Consider the following 17,658-nt stretch of genomic DNA (forward strand, 5'->3'; position numbering starts at 1 on the left):
CATTTGTGCTGTACTGTTTTTATGTGCACTGTCATATCAAATGGAAAATGCAGCTAGAATTAGGCTATAATAGAACAAAATATGTTGGCAGATATGAGCAAACATTGGGTATTTTATCATTTCAGCTTCAATTTGAAGAGTCATGTTTTGTAATGGGGAATATAAGCGTAGAGTGTAAATTGTTGACTGCCATTGAGTAGAATGTACGGTATATACTGAACAAAATATAAACGCAACATGTTGGTCCCATGTTTCATGAGCTAAAATAAATTGTCCCAGAAATTATACATCTCTCTCAAATTTTGCACACAAGTTTGTTTACATCCATGTTAGTGAGCATTTCTCCGTTGCCAAGATAATCCATCCAGCTGACAGGTGTGGCATGTCAAGAAGCTGATTAATAAACAGCATGATCATTACACAGGTGCACCTTGTGCTGGGGGACAATAAAAGGCCAATCTAAAATGCAGTTATGTCACACAACACAATGCAACAGAAGTCTCAAGTTTTGAGGGAGCATGCAATTGCCATGCTGACTGCAGGAATATCCACCAGAGCTGTTGGCAGAGAATTTAATGTTCATTTCTCTACCATAAGCCACCTCCAACATAGTTTTAGAGAATTTGTGTATAGCGTCATGTGGGCTGGCATAAACTACGGACAATGAACACAATTGCATTTTATCAATGGCAAATTGAATGCACAAAAATACTGTGACACAATCCTGAGGCCTATTGTGAGGCCCATTTTTTTATAGGCATCTGTGACCAACATATGCATATCTGTATTTCCAGTCATGTTAAATCCATAGATTTTTTTCAATAGACTGATTTCCTCATATGAACTGTTAACTGAAATTGTTGCATGTTGCACTTATATTTCTGTTCAGTATATGTCTTTGGTCTTCACAGGTCAACATAATTGGGGTCAAATACTATTACTGCATAACATTTGAACATACCTCTAATATAGTTTTTGGGCAAATCAATATTTTTACGTCAAGTAGTATTCACATAGGCAAGGTTGGGTAGTAATGGATTACATGTAATGGGGATTATGTAATCCGATTACCAAAATGAAGTAACTAATCAGCCCAGATTACTTTTAAAAAGTTGTCATCGGGATTACAGTTAATGTATTAAAAACATCTGATTATATTTAGGATTACTTCATCCAACATCAATAGGAACATTTTATTTTGTCAGCATTGCTGTCATTTCACGCACCCTAAAGACTTCTCACATGCTCTCAACTCGGCAAGAATCTATTGTCCTGGTGATGGTTTCTTTTGTATTCCAATTGAATGAATGAATGAATGAATGAGTAGGTAAGGCTGCCATAACATTTACACCTGGCCCACTGGTCAATCAGACAGTCGTATGGACTCCATAGAGTTGCTGCTTGATGCTTAGTTTGCAGCCTATTTACATTGTATTTTCACTCTGTCTCTGAGTAGTGGGAGAGAAAATGCTTTCTGATTGTGCAACATTTCAAACACTGTTTTGAACACATATTGTTAATGTTGAAAAGAAGAGGGTACCAAGCGAAGGGTACTCAAGTCAGCCATTCACGGTGAGTGCATAGGCTACATTAAATGTAATGTTAAATAGACCTATCAATTACAACGCAAACTATCAGCAATAATTAGACTATAGAGTTGGCGAACTAACAACTTCCTCAGGTGCTGAATTAGTCCCAAATTAATTATCTCATGTGATATTAGTGTCCAAAAAGATGTAGGCAAATTAATCTCTATATCTATAATTTGATAGGCTTATTGTCAAACCATCTAAGTATCATCATTCCTGCTTGGACATGTTTATTAGTTTAACATTTTTTCAATGAAATCATACCATTTTAGTAGTCTAGTACACTTAGAATTAAGCACATTGAATGGGTTTCGATATGATCATTAGACTACAATTTCTTTCTATTTTCTGACCCGCAATACAATTGTGGCATGACCAAATCATAGGCTTGTGCCACCAATTGAAAATGCTAGGAAAAAGAAAATATGGAGCCTTGTGTATGCTCTCACACATAGAATATACAATATGTCAATTATAAGAGCCGTATTTCACACTAGTCCCCAAATTGAAAATAGTAATGTTACTAAATGGAATAATTAGTTACATGTTTTTAAAAACATAAAAAAATATGCCTGGGTGTAATAAATTAAAGTAATTCTAAAGTAATCTGATTACGATACTCATTATGAGTAATCAAAAGGATTACGTTACAGATTACTTTATTTTTTATGTAACTGTAATCAGTAACGGATTCCATTTTTCAGTAAACTGCCCAACCCTGCACATAGTCCACTAAATGATCCTAATTGCACACAGAGCTGAACCAGCACCTCTGCGGAATGTATATTGTGGCAACCCCGAGATATTGTAGAGCAATGGGAGATTGAGCTGGTGCCGTGCGTTTACACAGATCTTATAATTCACATATTATATATTCGGGTGAGAGCATACACAGGGCTCCATACTAACTTTAACTAATTAGTATGTCCAAGCAGGAATGCATGATACTTTGATGTGCAATCTTAACCAGTGATTGTCATACATGTTTGGTTTGACAATAGGCCTACAATTCAAAATAGGGTTCCAGAATTTTCCGATTTTTTTTCAATATAGAGATTCATTTGCCTACATCTTTTTGGGCACTAATATCACATAAGATATTTTATGCAGGACTAATTGACCATTGAGGAAGTTGTTCGTTTGCCAAGTCTAAATATAAAGAGTTTCATTCCAAAACGCTATAGATTTTCTGAAATTATTAAAGAGATTGGTGTGTTTTTTCAATATCTAATCATGCCATGACATGATTAGTCATGACATCACTTGATGGTTTCATTTCAGAGACAAATAATCATGTTTTTTTTTGCTAAATTCTATTATCCGCCTCATTCTCAGAGAAATAAGTAGTACTGCTAGATTTTATACAGTCAAATGTAACAAATAACATTTTTAATAAAGAACTGTACAAATGATACATGTCTAATCATGTGACAAACATTTTTTATGTAAAAACGATTTAATACAGTAATATGAGAATTTGGCATTTTAGTCATTTAGCAGATGCTCTTATGCAGAGTGACTTACAGTAAGTTTGTTCATCTGAAGATGGCTAGTTGAGACAACCACATAATCCTAACATTACATGTACAGTGCCTTCGGAAAGTATTCAGACCCCTTGACTTTTTCCACATTTTTTATGTTACAGCCTTATAACATTCATAAAAAAATAAATAATCCATAATCAATCTACACACAATCTTATGTGATTCAACTTCTTTGGTCGACCATGGCGAGGCCTGTTCTGAGTGGAACCTGTCCTGTTAAACCGCTGTATGGTCTTGGCCACCGTGCTGCAGCTCAGTTTCAGGGTCTTGGCAATCTTCTTATAGCCCAGGCCATCTTTATGTAGAGCAACAATTCTTTTTTTCACATCCTCAGAGAGTTCTTTGCCATGTCGAACTTCCAGTGACCAGTCAGTATGAGGGAGTGTGAGAGTGATGACACCAAATTTAACACACCTGCTCCCCATTCACATCTGAGACCTTGTAACACTAACGAGTCACATGACACCGGGGAGGGAAAATGGCAAATTGGGCCCAATTTGGACATTTTCACTTAGAGGTGTACTCACTTTTGTTGCCAGCGGTTTAGACATTAATGGCTGTGTGTTTAGTTATTTTGAGGGGACAGCAAATGTACACTGTTATACAAGCTGTACACTCACTACTTTACATTGTAGCAAAGTGTCATTTCTTCAGTGTTGTCACATGAAAAGATATACTCAAATATTTACAAAAATGTGAGGGGTGTACTCACTTTTGTGAGATACTGTATGTATGCATAGGAGGTAATGACAAGTAATAAGGGAGATTACTGAGTATGTTTGGGAATAGTACTAAGTGAATATGGTTGAGAGTATTGAGTGCTTGACTAACTAACTGAACAGGGGTTTAGCCCTGGTGTGAGAGTTGTGTGAGTGTGGAAAGGACGTGTTAAGCTGATTGGAATTTGGACAATAAAATAATTGATTGAAATTTGGGTGATTAAGATATTGAAATGTGGATAATGTTAGGTTCTAATTCTCAGAGTAAAAAACTCAACTGACACTATGAAAGCTTAACCAGGTTTATTCTTCCCAGAGGATCAATACAGCTGCATTAGTCAAAGACATTTTCACACAAGCACTGACATTTAACCTTTTCTCATAGGCTGAGTCTCCTCCTACACTTCTGTACAAACATCGTTCTTTACTGCTAGGCAGGACACTAAGTGATATGGGCCATAAACTTTTATTTCTCCCTTAAGGTGACCTGACCTGACCTCAACCCCCCTCCATCACTAATCCATGGCTCTCTCTCCTTATCAATGCCTGCCACATGTAATCGCTTCCCTGCACTCAACACATTCGAAGCTTAATTGCACACACTATATACCTTCCTCCTATAACCATTAACTTCTGGTGTAGACCCTCTAAACCTCCGCACTCCCTCAGTGACATGTATAAGTATATTTCATATTTTCAGAACCCAGCAATAATAAGAGGATTGAAATTGAGCTATTAAGGATGGAGTGAATGAGAGCTGGTAGGGGACTAGCTCATTTGTCAAAGGGATGAAAGAATGCCCCAACCAGTTCTGTGAGCTGAGTTTTTCAATTTCTAACGTTATCTAGGGTCTGTTCAACACCGCTGTTGGATCTACAGTTGGTTTTGATGTGTAACGTTAATGTGTATGGAAGTATGGGTTACTAGAGATAAAGTAACATAATATTGAGTATAATGGGTTGTTATGATGATCATGAGAAGCATGAGTAGTGATACTAACATATAACTAGCACACGTAGACGTACGTGAGTGGTGAAAAGAGTATTCTGAGAAATGTTTAGAGTGGTCCTTTTATGGATCATTTGAGAAATGATAAGGTTAAAGCATCGTACAGCACTTGACTTTCCCCTAACCAGTAGAACTTAGAAGATTTCCTCCACCCTGGTAATGCATTTTGAAATAAGGCCATACCCTGTGAAAAAGAACCAATGAATATTGAACACGATTTTCTGTTAACTAAACTTAAAAGGCTACACTATATTCTACTTGAATGGCGTTCTCGTTGATATCCCAAATGATGATGTTTTAAACCAATTTGTGAGTAGGTGAAATGGAGACTGCATCTTTTTCCTTGTCTATGTTATCTCAGGTGCCAGACTTATTATGGACCGAGTGTGACATCTACTGGGGACTAGTGCAACCTAGTTAATACACATTGATCTCTCCAAAGCATTACATATGTATCTTAGAATAATAGACATTTAATAAATATTGAAGCAAAAAGTGAATATAAAACAGAGATTGGTAATAAAAATATAGGGTAACTTTTTGAAGGTATACTAAAATGAAAACAATGCCTTCCAATATGGAGACAGCTCAATTTTTTTTTGTTTTAAACCTTTGCAATAGGGGAAAGGCTAAATGTGGTTTGAGAGTGATCTGTGTGTATTAGGAGTAGTGATTGAGAATGTTTTCTTTCTACTATGTTTTCTTTCTATTTATTGCTGCTCATTGGACCCTATGATCACTCGGCTACACAGCTGATGCCTGCTGGACTGCTCATTAACACGGTACTTCATTTTGTTTATCTGTCGGCCCCAGCCTCGAACTCAGGCCCTGAGTGTGGCCAACTGACCCTCTCTGCCCATTCATCGCCATTTACCCATTGTTGTTGTCCTAGCTGTTTACCCGTTGTTGTCTCACCCGTTGTTGTCTTAGCTCTCCCAATCAACACCTGTAATTGCTTTATGCCTTTCTCTAATGTCAATATGCCTTGTGTACTGTTGTTTAGGGCAGCTCCCATTGTTTTATTTTACTGTGGAGCCCCTAGTCCCACTCAATATGCCTCAGATAACCCCCTTGTCCCACCCCCCACACATGCGGAGACCGCACCTAGCTTAACTGGCGCCTCCAGAGATGCAACCTCTCTCATCGTCACTCAATGCCTAGGTTTACCCCCACTGTACTCGCACAATATCAGGAGATACAAATACAGGTCAATCCAATCCATAACCGTGAGAAAGGAAGGATGGCGTGAAAAAGAAGAAACCATTATTTCAAACAAGACACAAATCAAAAGATCTGAACTATATTATGATCCGATGACTGATTCTATCAAGTCCCCAGAGTGTTTATAACTCTATTTAAGCAGGGAAGAGAACACAGAGAGAAACAAAAACAAAACAAAAACAACACTGCCTGTTAAATAAAAAATAAACAAATTAGATTGAATCAAATCGAATTCTCTTTTGATAACTCCATAAGGAAATAATTGTATCCCATAAGGTAATGATAAAATAGACTAGAGACAGCTCTCTCTCTCTGTCCTTCTCGCGGTCCGAATCACACAGGACTATTGATAAATTATAAACTTTTTCTTAATTATTTGTTTTTACATAACCCATAAAAAAAACGTCTCCTGTCTTCCTAGTCAGGGTGATCAGGCCTCACCAGGAAGTCAGAACAGAGGTTAGAGGTCAGTCAGCCCTATTAAGTGAGTGTTTGTTTTCCTGTACCTCAGACATTATTTAAAGATATTTTAAACATTTTGTGTATCAGGTTTACATTGGGTTATCTTACGGTCTGTTCCAAAAATTCTGCCGCACAAAAGTACATAGAACTACGCAGAGAGCAATGCAAACAGAGCTCCGTTTGCGTGGAGCCCTTAACCTCTCCCTATGCCTTTGCATGACTTCATCAAATCTCATCATGTCTCCTGGTGAGATTTTCTCTCTCCGTAAAATTGGTCACCTGGCTCCCCACAAACATATTCCAATTGGCCAGAATCTCCCTCTTGGTTATTTTGTCATCCTAATTGTCCAATCGCGGAGGAGGCGAATTTCAGGTCCCGCCCATTACCATTCATTGCAGTCATGATTGAGAAGGATGAAGAGGGAGAATGGAATGAAAAGGGGATAGATAAGTGAGAAAGCGTGAATGAAGGACAGATGGAGAGAGAGATTCATTATAATTAACAGGTCATTACCCCCAATTAATTCCATTATGTTGATTATTAGCTGTGTTCAGGCTGACAATGTGTGAGTTGTGAGAGAGAGCCCTGAATCTGCTCCCAGCCTCATATAAGTCTCTGTAATGTCGCAAATGTTACCCTATTCCCTTTAGTGCACTACTTTTGACCAGGGCCAATAGGGCTGAAGTGCTGCACTATACAGGGAATAGGTTGCCATTTGGGATGCATATTCTGTTTTGTTTTAGCATAAATGCTACTATTCTTTTTTAAAGTTCCTAATTTAAACAGCTAGGAGACTGTTCTTGTATTATTACCACAAACACAGGGCTCCCGATTGGTGAAGCGGTCTAAGGCACTACATCTCAGTGCTAGAGGCGTCACTACAGACCTGGTTCGATTCCAGGCCGTATCACAACCGGCTGTGATTGGGAGTCGCACAATTGGCCCAGCGTCGTCCGGGGTAGGCCGTCATTGTAAATAAGAATTTACAATGACGGCCAAACCCAGACGACGCTGGGCCAATTGTGCGCCGCCCTATGGGACTCCCAATCCTGGCTGGTTGTGATACAGACTGGATTCGAAACAGGCAGTCTGTAGTGACGCCTCAAGCACTGAGATGCAGTGCCTTAGACCGCTGTGCCACTCGGGAGCCCAACTGACTTGCCTAATTAAATAAAAAATACAATTTACTCCCTGTAATGTAGGATAGGTCTATGCGTTGCACATGTCACCTAATGCAGTTGTCAGTTGTAACAGGATGTTATTTGGTTTTCGTATGGGAAGTCAAGGTGTGAGGTTGGGGGAAGGTGTGAGAAGGTCAGAGAGGAAGGGGCGTGAACGGGTGGGGGTGTGCACTGCACGATAGTTGCTGTTATGAGGGTGGTTAGATATAGGGTGAGGGTAAAAAGGTGTACACAGATGGCGAGTTTTAGAGGGGTACAGGGATGGGGAGGGTTGAAGAGGACACCTGGCTAGGGGTGCTTTGGAGGGGATAAGATTGTGTGTGGAAGTGGATTAAGAAACATTTATAAGAGTGTACAGGTATGGGGCTTTTGGTTTGGGGTAAGGGTGAGAGTTCAGGCAGTAAGACTGGGGAGATGCGTACCTGGTCTGTGTCTGTCTCGTGGATGAGGTGCTTAGCCTCATTGTCAGTATGGTCAATCTCTCCTGGCAGGATCCACTGAGCTACCTCATGGTTATCCAGGAAACCATCCTGACAACACAACACGCATAGAGAGCTGTTACAAACCATCCTGACAACACAACAGACACAAACCTGTTAACTTAGTATGTCCACAGAAAGAGGGGTGTGTGTGTGTAAGTTTTGACATAGCTGGTCTGAGGGGTAGGGTACCTTAAGTGTACTGACTTAAAAAGTGATGTTATAATGATGTTATAGTAATGTATAAGGAGATGATGTTGTTAAGGTGATCCAGTAGCAGCAGACTAGTGTACCTTGTTATTGTCTCTAAACTCTGTGAAGTGTTTTTTCTCCATCAGCACCCAGTCTGGTTGGTTCACTCTCTCCATTCTCAGGTGTGAACATGTCCCCTGTGGTGGATAGAACAGATTACAGCTTATACAGTAGGCGTTGTAATTCTAAAGTCTATTCCAGGGGTTATGAGCTAGTTCAGGTGTACAACAAAATGTTGAAATGTCTGGGGGGTCCCCAAGGAGAGGTTTGAAAACCACTGGTCCATTCGCTGGGGAGAAAATCACTTTCAAAATCATGCCTACTGTGCATCTCTGGGTTATCTTCTGTTTGTGTATGCATACTAGCACTTTCATTTAACATATACAGTTGGTTGTGGACCCAAGAATATCACTCATAAATTAGTAATAAAATAAATGAAATATTTTTGGTTCTCATAAAATGTATAAAGAACCAGATATTATGTTTGGTTGATTACATATTGTATGTTCTCTGTTTGGAAAGGGTAGTAGGTTGAAGGAGAGACTAACCAATGTATTCGTCAAGGGTGATCTTTCCATCAGCGTTCTTGTCAATGTCTTCCTGAAGTGAAACACCTGGATGTTCCTCAGAATTTGATTGATCCTGTGACTATTGACTGATCCCAGTCCTCTGACTGACCTGTATGACAACGGCCTTCATGTGGTCATACTCCTCGGGGTGAAGGAAGGCGGTGAACTCGTCCTTGGTGACGATGCCATCCCCGTCGCGGTCAGCTGTCCTAAAGCGCCTTTCGTCTCTAGTCAGCATGGCCTTGTAGCTAGCCTTGTCATCCACGTCGTCAAACTCCTCATCTGCAAGGGAGTGGAGGACAATCTCAGAGTCAAGACATGGCTTTGTAAAGCAAGGATCAGGGTCTGTATGCATCAAGCGTCTCAGAGTAGGAGTGCTGATCTAGGATCAGGTCCCCCCTGTCCATGTAATGTTACTTATTATGACCTAATAGGCTAAACTGATCACTCCTACTCTGTGACACTTTATTCATACTGGCCCAGAACTACACTGTTAGTGTAAATACTCTTGGGTTGTGTACTGCAGTCAAGGTCTAGCCTACTAAAACCTTTTGTATCAGAGTTTATCAGTGATATGTGTCACTAATTTACCCTCTCTACTATAGATTATCTCTACTTTAACTCCAAAGGGAAAAATGTGTTAACATGTTCTGTTTTCCACCTGTGTTTGTTTCTTTGTATCAAGGATAAAAGACATGGATATTGTGGTAACCCCTTCCCCTGCCTTTGTATTAACAACACGAACCTAAGATGACACCACTATCACATAGCTGTATAGCCTACTACTATACTGTCACGTTGAGCTCTCTCCTCTCATTCCCATCTCATTCTTGGATTGTGTTTGTAGCTAATGATCAATCTCTCCTCATATCACATGGTAATTATATCAAATTAGACCCTACATAAATAGTATCTTGGTTGTGCCCAACCCTGCCCATCATTCCAACAATCTTTAGCACCCAAATAGCCTACTAATTATACGCTGACTGTACACCCCTGGTAAATTGGGACTACCCTTTTGAAGTCACAACCCCCTCGCTCATTTGCCTCAAAGTTAGGCTACCCACACACACCCACACCCTCCCTTGTCGTACCCAGGTAGTAGCCGTAGGTGGTGTTTTTGTATTCCTCCCAGCCGATCTTCCCATCCTTGTTCTGGTCGTACTCCTTCCAGTGCTTCAGCACATTCTCCTCAATGTACCTCCTCTGCCTGTGTTTGATCCACTGGTGCAGTTCCCCATGGCTCACGAAACCATCCTTGTCTGTGTCGATGCGATCTACAATCTTCCTGCCAAAGGGGCAGAACAAGCCAACTAAGCATTCTACCAACAGAAGCGAACTAGCCACCTTTCAGAGCCTGGTTCCTCTCTAGGTTTCTTCCTAGGTTCCTTCCTTTCTAGGGAGTTTTTCCTAGTAACTGTGCTTCAAGATCTGCATTGCTTGCTCTTTAGGGTTTTAGGCTTGGTTTTTGTATAAGGTAATTTCCATGTAAAAGGACCCATGAGCACCAACGTGAAGTTTATAGGAGCATATCAAATTGGGTGTCAAATTAATGCTAAGAGTATATTTTTGAGAAATGAAGGCATACTGTATATACATTTGTTACAAGTTTAGTTTTTGCCATTTATGTTTTGAGTTTGGACTTTTAGCACATTAGCACATAGGGCACACCGATTGGTGTCACCTTGTTAGTCAGTATGTGTTACATCTGTGCTGGCTTGTCCATCTCGTTAGTTAGAAGGTGTTTCACCTGTGCTGGCCCAAGTGATATTTAAGAGCGGCTGGCCCAGTGCTTCAGTTGAGATGTGCAGTGTCAACACCTTCAGTTGGCGCTCCCTATTTGATGTCTAGAAAAACATTCCTTTGTCTGATCTTCCCTGTTTTCGTTTTGCTAAACATTTTGGTTTGCTTCCTGTCTTTAAGTTTGGTGTGGGTTTTTCCATTTTTATGCCTCTTACTTGGCAAATTTAGTGGGTACTCACGGTGAGTGTCTTTTAGGTCCCAGTTTTTGTTGCTATGCAATTTTCAGTGGACACCCCCATGAGTGTCTTTTAGAACCCCTCCTAAAACCCCACCTGTTTTGTTTGTTGTCAGTGAGTCTTTGTTAGATCCCCCTTTTTAAGCAAAATTTTTTGTTTTCTTTCTAGGGAACGTAACACATGTTACACCCAAATTTGGTCTTGTTTGCGGCGGTCTTGTTTGGGGCAGAGCTCATTAAAATAATAGTAGAATAATAGCCAAATATGCTAAGCAGGATATTGCATATTTATACCTTTGTGTGAATATTTAGGATACATCACCATGAAGATATTATGTTACAGCATGATGAAATTATGTTACAACAATTCCGTTACTGGGTGTAAATCCACTTCCCTTACTGTAGTATAATAACCAAAATAGATTTTTTTCAAAGTCAATGTCTCATGTATTAGCTGACACCCCAACCGTTCTGCAGACTTCATTGAATCTTAATTTGGAACAGATATTTAAGTTAAGTTTTTTGAAAACGTGGAAATAACAAAAATTCTTACTGTACTTGCTGATGTAAAAAGGGCTTTATAAAATAAATTGTATTGATTGATTGAACAAGTCAAGGTTAACAGTATGCTAAGACAGAGGCAGGGGGTGAGATGTCTTCACATAAACACAATGACTGTAGTCAAACGGAAGAGTGCAAGCGTAGGTGGTTGGAGGAGGGAGAAGAGCAGGGAATGAATGTGTAGAAAGAGAGAAATAGGGTTGAAGGTAAATCAAAAATGAAAATTATTCAGGATGTAATGTTGACTTAGCCAGATGGGTAGGGCTAGGGATACAGAATTAGTGTATGAAATAATGCACCACAAGGGGATGAGAAAGAGATAAAGAAAGGGAGGGGTGTCTATTGGAGTAGGATGAAGTTGTTCCTAGATACTGATCTCAGGTCAGTTGCATTCTCCTCCTAATAGTTAAGGGTAGGAGTTTAAAGAAGGCAAGCTGATCCTAGATATGCGCCCGGGGGTAACTTCTAACCTAGAGCAGTGAGAGTGGGGCTACATCCCAAATGGCATCCTATTTCATACATTGGTCACTCTTTTTGACCAGAGTCCTATGGGCCCAGGTCAAAGGTACTGATGTACATAGGGAATATGGACCTGGGTCTAAAGAAATACACAACATAAGAAATATTGGCCCTGGTCAAAAGTAGTGCATATTGGCCATTTGGGACACCACCAGCCTGGGTGTCGTGTAACATAATGTACCCAAGTTTGTCTTTGCTTTCCTCGGGGGTCAGCTGGTCGAAGGTCTTGGCTTCTTCTTTGCCCAGGAAGGCTTCGTGGTCATAATGGAAACCAGTGGAGTCGTCAGGGGCATGGTCACTCGGGTCACTATGGCGATGGACATGCTTCTCTTTAGCGGGCGCAGCTACCGCCACCCCGAGGATGAGAATGAGGGACGGTAGTGACTTTCTATCAGCTCCAATATTTTTCTCAAAGCCAACAGAAGCCTTGAATCACGTGACATGCAATTACTGTTAAATTATGGCAGTTTCTTCACTTGTGAAGTTGATTGATCCATATCTCATTGAACATGAATTTGTGTATATAATCAAAAGAGAACAATCAGTATTTAGCGGACGGCTACAACAGGAGTTTCAGTGTTTGATAATATATGCATGGGAAAATACTCCGACTGACCTGAATGGGAACATTTCTTGTAAAATGCATTTAATTATTGTATATTCAGAAAGGAAAAGGCTACAATGTTCTTCTATATTTGAACATGACTGCCGCTTCCATGACCCACAAACTAGAATCACTATGTACATATAGTGTTGGTTAAACCTTTTCCCCCTATTTATAGGCTACTGTCTTGAGTCCAGACTTGAATTAGGATAACTCAGTCAATGTCTGTTGTCTTAAGTCTTCTGAATAATGAACACAACAATGAATTACATCAATAATGCCTGTAAATGAAAAAAAGGATGCAGTTAGGTAGCCTACATATTTTATGTCAATGAGTCTAGGCTACTCTTAATTGGGGCGGCAGGTAGCCTAGTAGTTAGAGCGTTGGGCCAGTAACCGAAAGGTTGCAAGATCATATCCCGAGCTGACAAGGTAAAAATCTGACTGAACAAGGCAGTTAACCCACTGTTAACCCACTAGGCTGTCATTGTAAATAATAATTTGTTAACTGACTTGCCTAGTTAAATTAATAAAAATACTCCAATAACGAGCTGTACACGTTTTTATTTTATACAACCGAAATCCCTCAATTGGTTTACTGGAGCATATGCATGAATGATAATAATAATACAAAAACGTACCAATTTATCCCAACACGGCTCAATCACGGTTTTTTTCTGGGCTTGTAGTCTTTAAATTCTACAATAAAGGAGGCGGTGTCACGCTTGCTCAGTCGACCATTGCCAGACACGATGACAAGAAATGTAACCAATAGAAACGAGGAAATGGGATTAACGGAGCGGAGACTGATTTCGATTGGCTTTGAAGCGCTACATTGACACGCGAACGCGCACGGTGCAAACCTCCATACCAGAGCGCGGTTTTTGATAAAAATCTCGAAATACTCACTATCACTATTCCAAGATTTTTAGCAAAGTTTTCATCAGCAATGTAAAGGGACACCGAGGTTTATATAAACATATGGCAATGAATGATAGGCATCACTGTTTGGTCAAACACAATGCAATTTACATCCATCTAGCCCATTCATATGAAAACAGAGAGGCTGGAAAACCTCACCACTGTAGCCTTTCCCACTGTAAAGTCCGAAAATGAAGTCCATAATAATATCGGAAAGACAGACTAACGTGATATTTAATAGAAAGGAAGTTCGTCTGCATTCAGCTTTGGGAGAAACATTTAATTTCAGAGAGGGTTATCTGATTAAATAATGTATGCGTAAATTGTTCTGAAAACCTAACACTTGAGGGCAGACTGGGATGCCTTTTGAGCAGAACAATCTAGAAAACACAGCAGATTTTTTTTCTGCAAAATCCTCCCTTTTCCGTTTCCGGACTTCTTCCTTCCTAGCACATACAGTTGAAGTCGGAAGTTTACATACACCTTAGCCAAATATATTTCTACTCAGTTTTTCATCATTCCTGACATTTAATCCTAGTAAAAATGTCCTGCCTTATAGGTCAGTTAGGATCACCACTTTATTTTAAGAACGTGAAATGTCAGAATAATAGTAGAGAGAATGATTTATTTCAGCTTTTGCTTTTTTCATCACATTCCCAGTGGGTCAGAAGTTTACATACACTCAATTAGTATTTGGTAGCATTGCCTTTAAATTGTTTAACTTGGGTCAAACGTTTCAGGTAGCCATCCACAAGCTTCCCACAATAAATTGGTGAATTTTGGCCCATTCCTCCTGACAGAGATGGTGTAACTGAGTTAGGTTTGTAGGCCTCCTTGCTCGCACACACTTTTTCCAGTTACTGGCCCAACACTCTAACCATTTGGCTACCTGCGGTCCATTAAAATTAATTTAAATTAACACACCCTATCCCCTCAGCCCTCAAATTAAGTGGTCACTTCTGATGACGTATCATGACGTCTGACGAGTTTACACTTGCAGGGCAAGGGGCGAGGGAGGAAGGAATGATATTTAAATAGACCGCCCTTGCCCGGAAATTCGTCACTCGTTTGTCACCCGCAATGTGTTTTTAGCCACGGGTAGCATGCTTTATATGCGCTACAGTGAATTATGATTACACGGAACCCAAACCGGCTGCGCGCGTGCGCCATCGTGCATACATTTATTTTGTCCCTCTACACCAAACGCAATCACAACACGCAGGCTAAAATATCAAAACAAACTCTGAACCAATTACATTAATTTGAGGACAGGTTGAAAAGCATTAAACATTTATGGCAATTTAGCTAGCACTTGCTAGCTAATTTGTCTTATTTAGCTAGCTTGCTGTTGCTAGCTAATTTGTCCTGGGATATAAACATCGAGTTGTTATTTTACCAGAAATGCACAAAGTCCTCTACTCCGACAATTAATCCACACATAAAACGGTCAACTGAATCGTTTCTAGTCATCTCTCGTCCTTCCAGGCTTTTTTATCTTTGAACTTATATGGTGATTGGCATCTAAACTTTCATAGTATTACTACACTGACCGGCAACACAGTTTGTCTTTCAATCACCCATGTGGGTATAACCAATGAGGAGATAGCACGTGGGTACCTACTTCTATAAACCAATGAGGAGATGGGAGAGGCAGGACTTGCAGAGCGATCTGCGTCAGAAATAGAAAGGACTTCTATTTTAGCCCTTGGCAATGCAGACGCTCTTTGACACGCGCGAGCAGTGTGTGTGCAATAATTGAATAACATAGATTTCTAAATTTATTTTGCAACGCTCGCGCACACGACACGAGCGGTGTAGTCAGGGTATTATGATGGCATGTCTACTTATACTAACTATATAATTATTAATATACACCTACTGTATGATAGCTAGCAAATTAATTAGCTAACTAACGTTAGCCAGTCTAGCTGGAACTTCTGAAGAAGGAAAATGTTTTATTTCGACAATTTCCAAAAGCTAACCAAAGAAAAAACATAATTACTTTTACGAGACATGTTTGTGCATTAGTAGCACCATTTCTAACTTATTTACATTCATTTTTACTTACACTTGTATGTTGACTCCATAATGACGTTGAGGTTAAGTTTTGACCGACTTTTCTTAGCGGATATCCAATCATCGCGAATTGAAATATGGGGCGTTTCAGACTCCGAAGTGAACATAATTGGACACTCGCAAACTCCATTAAAAACGAGGGTTTAAGAGCTTACGTTGCAAACTTCCCTTGCTTGGCTAATAATTTGGACAAATGGTAAATATGGCCGCGGGGTTTCCCCCAAGGGCATAGGGCTGAGGGTTTAGGTCTACTTTGAGTTTGAAACGCAGCCATAGAGGGGGGCAGAGCAAGCTTCAAACAGGAAGCTCACCTGCAAAGCACATGATAAGATTGGCCATATAGGTTGTTTTGTATTTTGATGTTAAGTTTATAAAATGATCATAAATAATGCACTGTGCCACATTGTGATGTAAATGTGCATACTATGCTGGCCTCCCGAGTGGCGCAGTGGTCTAAGGCACTGCATCGCAGTGCTAGCTGTGCCACTAGAGATTCTGGGTTTGAGTCCAGGCTCTGTCGCAGCCGGCCGCGACCGGGAGGCCCATGGGGCGGCGCACAATTGGCCCAGCGTCGTCCGGGTTAGCGGAGGGTTTGGCTGGCAGGGATATCCTTGTCTCATCGCGCACTAGCGACTCCTGTGGCGTGCCAGGCGCAGTGCACCCTGACACGGTCGCCAGGTGTATGGTGTTTCCTCCGACATATTGGTGCGGCTGGCTTCCGGGTTGGATGGGGCATTGTGTCAAGAAGCCATGCGGCTTGGTTGGGTTGTGTTTCAGAGGACGCATGGCTCTCGACCTTCGCCTCTCCCGAGTCCGTTCGGGAGTTGCAGCGATGAGACAAGACTGTAACTACTACCAATTGGATACCACGAAATTGGGGAGAAAAAAAGGGGGTGAAAATACATGCATATGGTCTAGTGCCTCAAAATATATAAAAAACGTTTTGTTTCAATTTTCAGTATTTATTTTAGCTGCCCTGCTTTACCAACCAGCTAAAGTAGGACAGCATGGAGTAGCTAAACTGGGACAGTTCTATAGGATTTTCTAATGGAGGAATGAGATCCAGTTTACATTAGGGACCCCCTGTAGGTTAGGCAGGGCTCTGGTACTTGTAGTACTATGTCCTGTAAATGTTTTCTTGTAATATTTTTATTAGTACTGTTATTTGAGTGAATTCTGTAAAAGTGGGACACATTTTGCATTTACGTCTTCTGTACTCTTCAGAGATCTATCCAACATATTAGCCCAATACATTATACATTTCGGAAATCCTCAGATGTTTCCTAATCACACACAATTGAATTGAATTGTTATTGGGGTACAATTGGGACTATAATAATGGTGTCCCAGTTTACATAGCCTTCTGTCCCAGTCTACCAAATGCGAACTGAAAATATGCTTTTGACACAGTGTACACAAAAGGGGTTTGTCATGCCTACTGTGAATATGAAAACAATTCGATTTTTTTGTGACTAGGAAACTTCTTGAAGATGTGTTGGATAGATGTCTACAGAGGTTACAGCAGACGGAAATGCAAAAAGTGTCCCACTTATTCCCGAATTGATTCTACTTAATTGTTTATTTAGTCCTACTTCATTTTATTATTTACGTCATTGTGTTATTTACTAAATTTGTCCTTTCATGAGTTTTTATCATAAACTCATGGAATTTAAAGACTTTCTCACAACATTCTGGGAATGGAACCGATTTGCTATCTTAGTTAACAGGAATCCATTAGTTCTCAGTGTTGGACTCCTCAGTTAGGACAATGATTGACAGCAGGTGTTGCTGTTATTGGATAGTTTTACACAGGATGCTGCTGAACAACACAGTTGAGACTTTCTCATCCCCTCCTCTAACCAGAACCTTTTTATTATGTCCTCTCTCTCTCTCACTCACTCGCTCTCTCTCTCTCTTTCTCCCTCTCTCTTTCTTCGTCTCTCTTTCTCTCTTTTTATCTAATTCAAACTCGTT

The 17,658-nt window shown here is 40.2% G+C and overlaps 1 pseudogene; it reads right to left on the reverse strand.

Annotated features, from left to right (window-relative positions):
• Nucleotides 1-3,787: 3,787 nt before the first annotated feature.
• On the reverse strand, nt 3,788-12,515 carry LOC106583893 (calumenin-like; annotated as a pseudogene).
• Nucleotides 12,516-17,658: the final 5,143 nt, after the last annotated feature.

The sequence above is a fragment of the Salmo salar genome, chromosome ssa23 (assembly GCF_905237065.1).
Source record: "Salmo salar chromosome ssa23, Ssal_v3.1, whole genome shotgun sequence".
NCBI classification, from domain to species: Eukaryota; Metazoa; Chordata; class Actinopteri; order Salmoniformes; family Salmonidae; genus Salmo; species Salmo salar.